General features: G+C 53.9%; 1 long non-coding RNA gene across 1 annotated transcript; it reads right to left on the reverse strand.

Annotated features, from left to right (window-relative positions):
* Window positions 1–1822: 1822 nt before the first annotated feature.
* Window positions 1823–5357, reverse strand: LOC106147319. Its single transcript, XR_001232166.1, has 3 exons — window positions 5192–5357; window positions 4466–4653; window positions 1823–3103 (listed from the first exon to the last, which is right to left on the reverse strand). It is a non-coding gene; the product is annotated as an uncharacterized LOC106147319 (long non-coding RNA).
* Window positions 5358–9095: the final 3738 nt, after the last annotated feature.

Here is a 9095-nt window from a genome sequence, read left to right on the forward strand (position 1 = left end):
GATGTCTGACAGCCCACCCCACCTCAGCAGCCCCCGCCAGACTGAGTGAGGACCCCTGCCCGCCGGGGGCGCAGCTGCCTGAACTGCGGGACGCTCTTGTCCCGTCTCGGTAATTTCAGCCTTTGGGGAGGCTGTGTTTCTGTTTGCCTTTGTTTCTTAGCTTTTGGTAGTAGTTATTAATGTTTTTCATTTCCTCAAAAATTACAGCTGTTTCAACGTTCGTGGGGTTAATTGTTACCATTCAGCAGCTGGAGTGGCAGTTTAGCACCTGCTAATAAAGACGTGGAGTGTAAAGTTTGGAGAAAATGACCAGATTGTGTGTGTCACCCTGTCACTCTGTGGCAGTGGGGAATTACAGAGGCAGAGCCTAGGGCGGTGCGCTGAGTGCCACGCGGGCTGGGTGCCGGTCCGTGCCGTCCGAGGCACGCCCAGGACAACGGGTCTCCTCCACGGGATGTTTTCTATGGGATTTCCAACTGTACATGCACCAGAGGGCATCGGTCACGGGACAGAAATTGCGGCCTTTAAATGGTCCGCCTGGTGCTGCAGGTATAGTACAGGGTGGGGGTGGCAGGACCCTGAGCTGGGACCCCACTGTCCTCACAGCTCTGCCCTCCTGTGAGTCGGGGTGCGTGCAGCACAGCTGCCCTGCGTACCTGACCAGATGGCTCCATTGTTCCCACAATCTCGAGGCCCTGCAGGCTCAATCCACGCCAATCAAAGCACCAGGAAACATCCTCCCAAACTCCCAAACCCCCAAACCCCCAGTGTTGAAATCCCGAAAGTTCTACATCCTTAAAATCCAAAATCCCCGAAATCATCTCCTCGAAAGATTAAAATCCAAATGTTGAAATCCTGAAAGCCCAAATCCTGAAGCCTGCCATTCACTGAATAAAAACACTAAGAGATGTCCAAAGTCGAGTTCTGGGGAAGGAAGTACCCCAAGAAGGGGGTGTCATTTGGAGGGGCTGGGAAGGGGCTTGCAATGGGGGTGTCACCCCAGGAGACAACGTGGTCCCTCCTAAGACAAAGGAGGTGGCCAGGCACCCCCGAAAGACCTCAGGACACGGTCAGTGGCCAGGAGGGCCGCAGCCCAGAGGGTTAGGGCATTGTTTTTAATGTGAGGGTGCTCTTTTCCTCTTTTTACCCTTTTAGTTGTTGCTATTTTCTGATTTCAATTCTTTCACTATTTTAAATCATCAGCTTTTTAAATAATTTCCTACTATACATATTTCATCCTCACCTTATTTTCAATACTGGAGGTACAAAATGTATAATAACATTTAGAGAGTTCTAATTAATTTTATGCTTTTTTTTTTTTTTTTTTTTGGCCAATTTGACCCTTGGAAAATGTGTTATCACACAGTTGGCTTTGTGGGTAAACATTGCACGTGTGTGTAAAAGCATGGAAACTTCCTCAATCAATGAAAAGACGCCCTTTTTGTACCTCCACATTTTGAAAAGAAATATTTCTCCAGATCTCGGCTCTTTGGATCACCTCTCAGTGCTTTCAAGCACCTCATCGAAAGACGCAGGCAGTCCATCAGCATTTCAGAAAACGATAGTTGCAAAGTCAGCACCCGCAGGGCCCGCTGAAGCGCTGTGGGTTTATGCAGCTCACTCTCACCCCGCATCTTCACGAAACAACCTGAGCGCTCACACCAGCAGAGTAAGCAAGTGATTGTGGCCTATTTTATCATGTAAAATTACCCACGAAATGCTGCGTTTCTGTTTCTCAAGTAAACCCACTCTTAAACATACCAATATTTTTTAAAGAATTCTTTTGTTACTTTTTCAGAATTTTATTTTCAGGGCTTGAGACTTTAGGGACTTTGATCTTTCTGGACTTCAACACTGGGATGATGGTGTCCACGACAGTGTCTGGGGTCACGGCACTCAGACCTCAGCTGCTCACCCCCTCTGCCGTTGCCTTTGCCTCTTTGGGGTGAGTCTCCAGCCCAGGGCCTCCTACCCTCTGGGGGAACCAGGTTCTTGGACTTTCTCCCTGGTGTCTCTGTACACATGTGGGCCAGGCCAGATGCTGAGCTGGGACCATGAGCCAGCGTCACTGCTCTTGTCCTCACCTCCCCTGGCGTCTTTACTCCATTTCCGGATCAGAAATGGATGCTTGAGGTCACAGAGGCAGGCCAGAGTTGGGGTGGGACCTGGCCCAGTTTCCCAGGGCTGCAGTAACATACCACCGCAAACTGTGCATGTACAACAGCAGGGATGGGCTGCTTTCAAGTCTGACGTGGAGATGAAGCAGGGTGGGTGTGAACGGAACACAGCCCTGGCCTCTGTCCAGCCCCAGGACCTTAGCCAACCTGGGGGTCCCTGGGCTGGTGAAGCATCACACTGGCCCTGCCTCAGTTTTTACCTGGCTTCCTCTCAGGAGGACACCTGGCAGGGATCCAGGGCCTGCCCACATGACCCAGGACAACACCACCCAGAAATCCTTAACTGTACCTGTAAAGACCTTTTCTCCAGTAGGAGCACATTCACAAGTCCAAGGGGAGCACATCTATGGGGTGCAAGAGTCCACAAGACCCCAAGGAGGACTTGTAGGAGAGCTGGGTCAGACAAGGACACTCATACACCCTTGGGGTAGAGCTGGAGCCAGGCTCTTCCTATCCACAGAATGGGGTTTCCAAAGGGCGGCCCTGCAGCCTCTAAGCCCAGCCTTTCCACACAGGCTCTCTCGGGCTTTGGCCAGAGCTCCAGCGATTCACACTCCTGTGCGGGGGCTACTGGATCCAGGAGGGCATCCAGACGGTGGACAGAGCATCACCCAGAAAGACAGGGTCAGACCCAGGGAGCCCAGAGACCACCCAGGAAGGAAGGACCCAGGCCCAGAAAAGGGAGCAGACACAGCCAGAGGTGGAGACCAAGAACAGCACTAAGGACTGGAAGTCAGTGCTCAGACCCTGCTCCTGGGTGCTGGTTGGTTTTGCCTCAGAGTAGAACACGCCCGCCCAGGGCCATCAGCCTGTGGAGACATTGTGTATGCAGCTCGTGGTTCCGGAAGCTCCAGGCCACAGTCATCGCCATGGCTTGGGGCCTGCGCAGCGCAGGGTGGAGAGCAGTGGGGGAAGCCGTTCACTTGCTGGAAGGGAAGGAAAGGACAGGAGGAGGGTTGCACGGTCTGTCCTAGGTGACCTGTGACTGAGGACCTCTGGCAGGCCCTGCCTCCTAAAGATGCCAGTACTTCCCGTCAGCACCAAGCTGGGTGCCAGGAGGGTGTTTTAGACACACACAGCTGCAGAGTGGCCACTGGCTCTGGGTGGTGCGGCACCTGGAATGTTCAGGCCTTTTCCCACTTGTGAAAATAAAACTTGCGTACAATTTATGTTTTAATTCATGCATTTACAGTGAGTGGCTACAAAGTAGGTCACTGAAGCCCCCACAAGGCCAGCTGATGATATTTTGAAGACAGCTATGCCTGCATGGGTCCGAGCACACCAGCTGCACCCTGCCTTGGGGCTCAGCATGGAATGCCAACTATACCCATAAGCCAGAGGCAGGACCAGGAGGTGGACAGAAAGACCTGTGTCCCCGCCACAACCCTCCTTCCTGAGTAAGATCATAATCCCCCAAGGCCACAAGGCCACCCACAAGACAGGGAAAAGTGAACCCATGGCCACTCCTACCCTCGCCAGGGGCACCCTCTTGTGCTGTCCCTGGTAAAACGAGGTGACAGGTCTGACCGCTGAGCCACTGAGGGTCTCTCCTCACTGGAAGAGACCCAGTCAGAAGCCTCCCCAGGCTCCAGCGCTTACCTCCTGCCCCGACCACCACTGAGGGCTAAGGGTCGAGCAGAGAGGTAAACATGGCTCCAGGCAACTGAGTGGGCACAGGGCTTTCTCTGGAGATGAGGAAAGAGTTTTGGAACTTGGTAGGGGTGGCAGCTACACAATAGTGTGAAACACTAAGTGTGACTGAAAGCGACACTTGAAAGTGGTTAATTTCATGTCATCTGCATTTCATAGCAATTATAAAAATCTTAGAAGTGGCTTTAGGATAAACCATAATGGACGCTGGAGACAGTTTGGCAATAATACTGGCAAATACTCATGGAGCCGGGTCCCTCCGCACCTCAGGCTTGAGACCCGGGTCCATGGGGGTCCTCCTGGGAGTGCAGAACTGAAATTACTCCCCCTTCTAGGGTAGGGGGGCGAAGCGCAGGGTCCTCATGCCCACCACTGCCCATGAGAGGCCCAGCTTGTGCCTTGGCCCCACCTACCCAGAGACAAAGCAGGGACCTGGGCAGTGCCAGGCCTCCTTTAGGTGCAACAAGACATGTCACCTGCAGAGTTCCTGAGATGAGCCCTTGGTCATTACTAAAGGCCAGCATGGTGACCCGAGGGAAGCAGGAGGGCAGGGATACCAGTGTCCCCAGCACTTGCCATGAACTCAGCCACCCACCTCCTGTCTCTCCACCCTGCCTGCCCGGCACGTGGTCACCCACCCTCAGGCCTCAGGTCGCCCAGAGTCGCGGAGGATAGTCCCTCAGGCCGAGTTCCCTGCAGGGCACTCTGGTCCCCAGCCAGGCACTGTCCTCGGAGCTGCGTGTGGCCTGGAGGAGGGTTCACAAGGCTTCCAGCTTGTGTCATGGACTAGCAATGATTGAACACGAAGTTCCTCCCGTCCAGGATTCTGCCGAAGAAACGACTCGTTACCAACAGCAGAACCTTCAAGTCAGACAGATGGGGAAAGACTCAGAAACACGCTTTCCAGCCTGATTTAGAGTGATTGTAGCCCACTGCTTTCGGACATCAGGATCGGGCACCCAGTGCAATGCTGAGGGTAAAAAAAGGAGCGTTTGCTGGCAAATTAAGAGAAAGCTGAAAAGGCCAATTTGCTGGCTGCTGCTCCTCCCTCGTGCCCGGAGGCTGAGTCCGGCAGTGTCACAGAGTCGGCCAGTCAGACACCCACACTGACAGCAAGCCTGGGCCCCAGAGGTCACGCCCCACCCTCCCTCCTCCACCCCGCCCACACCGCCCTTCCAAGGGAGAGTGGCCTCGCCTGGCCACTGGGAGAAAGAGGCAGGGCCTGGCAGAGCTCCGCCCTTTAAATGTCCACAGAGAAGAGCCCCAGGAGGTCAGGAGTCGGTGTGGTGTCACTGCCAGGCCCCACACACATCCCCAATGCCAGGCCCCATCACACATCAGCCACCAGCCAAAGCAGTGCCCACCTTCCTTCCTACCCCAGGTCGGGGCTTCCTAGAGGAGTCCACAGCACAGGACAGACCTGCCCACGGAGGGCCCACGCGGTGTCAGAAGCAAACACCTATAAGCCAGGGAGAGCTGCAGCCCCAGCACAGAGAAAAGCAGAGTTATAATGGGTGGTTCTGGTGGCTGCTTAGCTATGGCATTGCAGTTATCAAAGTGAGACAATTTTGGTGGGCCGATTCCAGAAGGCCAGGCCCCTCCCTGAGGGACTGACTTTTAGGAAGGCAAGGCTGTCACTGATTGGCGGGCTTCCAGAAGGCCAGGGTTGTTACTGATTGGTTGGCTTCCAGAAGGGAGGGGCTCTCATTGATAGGGTGGTTCCTTGAAGGGCAGGCTCTTACAGACTGGCTGAAGGATAGAGCTATCACTGATTGGCTGGCTTTCAGAAGCACTTGTACTAGGGAAAACTATCAATCAACTGGCATGGATTTAAATGTGATACGGTGGTTAATTTTTTGCAATGGTCAGAAAACCACGAACATTTTCCTGGAAGGACAAGCACTTATTCTCACAAAGGTTTCCAAAAGAACACTCTGGGTTGGCTCCTTAGGCCACCAGTACCTCTGTGAGCAACCGTGGCCCACACCCCATAGGTTAGCGTGTTCTAAACCGAGCCTGGGCCCAGGGCCAACTATGACAAGGCAGCATTCTCTTCACTGTTACGGCACAGCCGGGCTAGCTAACATCATGGACCCGCGGGAGACGACAGTCTCAGGCCAGTTCTTAACTCTCCCTGAGTTTCAGGAAGCCCTGTTTACCTGTCTGTGCTCGTGGCCACTGTAACTCTCCCGCTTGGACTGTTGTGAGGCCACCATAAGACAACATGAGAGACATGTGTGAGCACTTAGTCGTGGAAGCCACCAAGAGGACCGCTGGGGCCACCATCAAGAGTGTCCAGCATAGAGACCAACACTGAAGATGCAGGCCTGTCCTGCTGTCACTCCAGCCAGCCAGCTGCAGCCCTACCTCGCGCGGCAGCGGCGGCTGCTCCGAGGTGCTCTCTCTCCAGGCCTGGAGAGGGCTTCGCTCTGCTCTTTTCCTGCTGCCCTGACAAGCAGTTCGCGTCTGGAGGTGCTGCACTGCAGAACCTGTCGCAGGGACTGAGGGCCGCTTTTGCTGAAAGCACTGACTCTGCACTGGGGTCTGCAGATGCCGATGGGAACTAAAGCAGGAAGAAAGCCTGGCGTCCCGGCCTCCGTGCCGTATCTGTCTCTCTCACCACACAGCACTGTGGGCCAGAGCCCGCTCGCTCTGCGCCGGGCATGTTAATCAGCTAAGGGGTGCCCCTTCCCTTCAAGGCTGGTGGTCGGCACCAAGGAAAGAGTAACCAAGGTATTTTCAAGACTTGCCTGGACATCATAATCAACAGATTGTCAGCGCCTGATTTTATAACATCCTGTTCCAGACCCCTGGAGCGCTGCCCAGAAGTCTCTAGTCATTGCCCTAAACCTGCCAGGAATGGGAGCCTCACAGCAGATCACCCCCCCAGCAGAAGCAATTATCTCAGAGGGAACAGAATCACCCCCTCCGGTGATAACGTCTTCTCCGGGCCTTCACAGGACCAGAACTAAGATAATCATCAACCAGACCAGTGATACCAGGACTGCTTAATTACACAGCCTCTCACCACCCCTGGTCTTTCCCTATGTAACCCTGAAGTCCGTGTCAGGACCCCCAAAGACAGGACTGGGGACCTGGGGCAGGGTCCCTTGTCTTTCCAGTATGGCTACACCAAGTATTACATTTTTTTCCTGCCTCACCTTTACTTTTTTCCATTTGATTTTGGGGTAAGTGGCCAGAGCTGGTGTGTTGCGACTCCCCAAGCCGGGCTCCCCGCTTTGGCTTTGGGCTCCAGCACTGGACTCTGCTCCAGCCAGGGTGGCCCCGTGCCCTGCAACACCGCGTCTAAAGTCAGTACTTGTGTTGGAGAAGGATTAAGGCTGATCACGTTTTGTACCTAACACGGAGTGACATCTTTTGAATCTCCGCATATTGCTGTTTTCACTCTGCCACATGTAACACTTCAGAGTGCCAAATGCTTTTTAAAAAATAGACCTGGCTCTGAAAGCGTGCTACAGAATAACACGGATGGAATATGGCTTTTATGAAAACACAAAATGTTAACCCTCCCCCTCCCCCAAAAAGAATTGTGGAGTTCTCAGGAAAAGATGTTTTGCAAAAAGAAGTTTGTTCTGGGTACTTGGTTTGAGGGCAAAGGCACTCAAGGAGCAGTTCTTCACCTGCTTTCTGATTCTTTCAAATCCCCTGCTGGGTTCAAACTGGAGAGAGCGAGACTGCCTTGTTTTCTGCAGGGTGGCAGTGCCCTTGGTCCTCCTGTGTTGTCAGCGGGGTTGGCAAGAGCAAACCAGGAAGTGACCTTGGGGACCAGAGAAGTAGAAGCCACACCCCACTTGTCCTACCACCAGCTCTGCTCAGGCCTTGGATTCCCACCTCCCTGGCACCCGTGAACCTCTTGTCCCTGTCCTGCGGCCACACCTGCCCAGCCCTGGCCTGGCCTCCGGCAGACCCATCCTGGGGGCTGAAGGAAGAGCTCCCACCTGTGCAGCCAGGCATCCATTTAGCCATCACTCACCACTCCGCTCTCCCTCCCTGCTGCTGGGACAGTTCCCCCACCCACACCCACGCACATCCGGACCTGACCTCAGGGATGGGGTCAGAGCCCTGAGCCAGAGCCCACCTGTCCCCACACAGTACAGTTCCACTCCGCTGAGGCCGTGCAGGCTGCCACATGTGTTCATGTCTCTAGGATGGAGCTTCTGTCCTCTGCACTGCGCCACCTCCCCGAAACCTCCCAAATCCCTGCCTTTTCTTTTTATGTTTCTGGGAAGTGAACCCAGGGCCTTTGCGCTGAGCTAGATCCCCATCACTTTTTTTTTGAGATAAGGGCTCACTAAGTTGCTAAGTTACCAGGCAGGGCTCAAACATGGGATCCTCCTGCTCCAGTCCCCAGAGTGCTGGAGCGACAGGGGTGCACCACCAATCCAGTTCAGTTCTGTTCTTTGCTGACGGTTTCCCCTCATCTTGTACATACAATCTATTCTCTCTTGTCTTTAAAGAAAGGCCAGTCACAGCGACAGTAAAAAGTGGTTGCCAGGAGCTAGGAGCAAGGCGAAGCACAGACAGGTGGCACTTGGGGCGGAAGGGAGAGGGCACCGTGTGGTGCTGTAATGGAGGACACACAACACTGTGGGTTTGCCAAGGGCCAAGGAACATGAGCTGCGGAGGGAGCCCAGGGAGGACACCAGGCTCTGGCTAATGGGGCTGTGTTAGCAGCAGTTAGCTCATCAGCTGTGGCAAAGACACCATTCCAAGGTAGGATGCTAACAAGTGTTCAAGAGAATACAGGAACTCCCAGTGCTTTCCTAAAAATGCTGTAAAAATAGTCTATTAAATAGTGAACAAAACAAAAGGAACAAGATCTTTCAGCCAGGTGACTGTCACGCACACACACACACACACACACACACGCATGGTAAGGTGCATGTCACACCCCCTCCCTGGCCAGCGCGAGGACATTTTGAGTTGGGGAGCTGGCCCTGTGGAGGAAATGAAGGTCCCAAGCTCCACGAATTTCCACTGGAAAGGTGCAGAGGTGTCCGCCCTGAACAAGAGAGAAGAGGCCAGCACACTGCAACTCCTCTCCATAGAGCAGGGCAATCCAACTGAGAGGGACAATGCCCTTCAAGAGACCCACAGCCAAGGCCCCAGAGGCTGTGCCTGGATTGCTGCCCATCAGCTGTGGAAGGGTAAATTCCATAGTTTCAATCCCTATGCTTGTGGCCATTTGTTACACAGCAATAGTCAGCTGTTACTACAAATAAGAAAAAGTCCCATCCACCTGAAACC

The sequence above is a fragment of the Chinchilla lanigera genome, unplaced genomic scaffold, assembly GCF_000276665.1.
Source record: "Chinchilla lanigera isolate Chin_1 unplaced genomic scaffold, ChiLan1.0 scaffold00141, whole genome shotgun sequence".
In the NCBI taxonomy this organism is placed as follows: domain Eukaryota; kingdom Metazoa; phylum Chordata; class Mammalia; order Rodentia; family Chinchillidae; genus Chinchilla; species Chinchilla lanigera.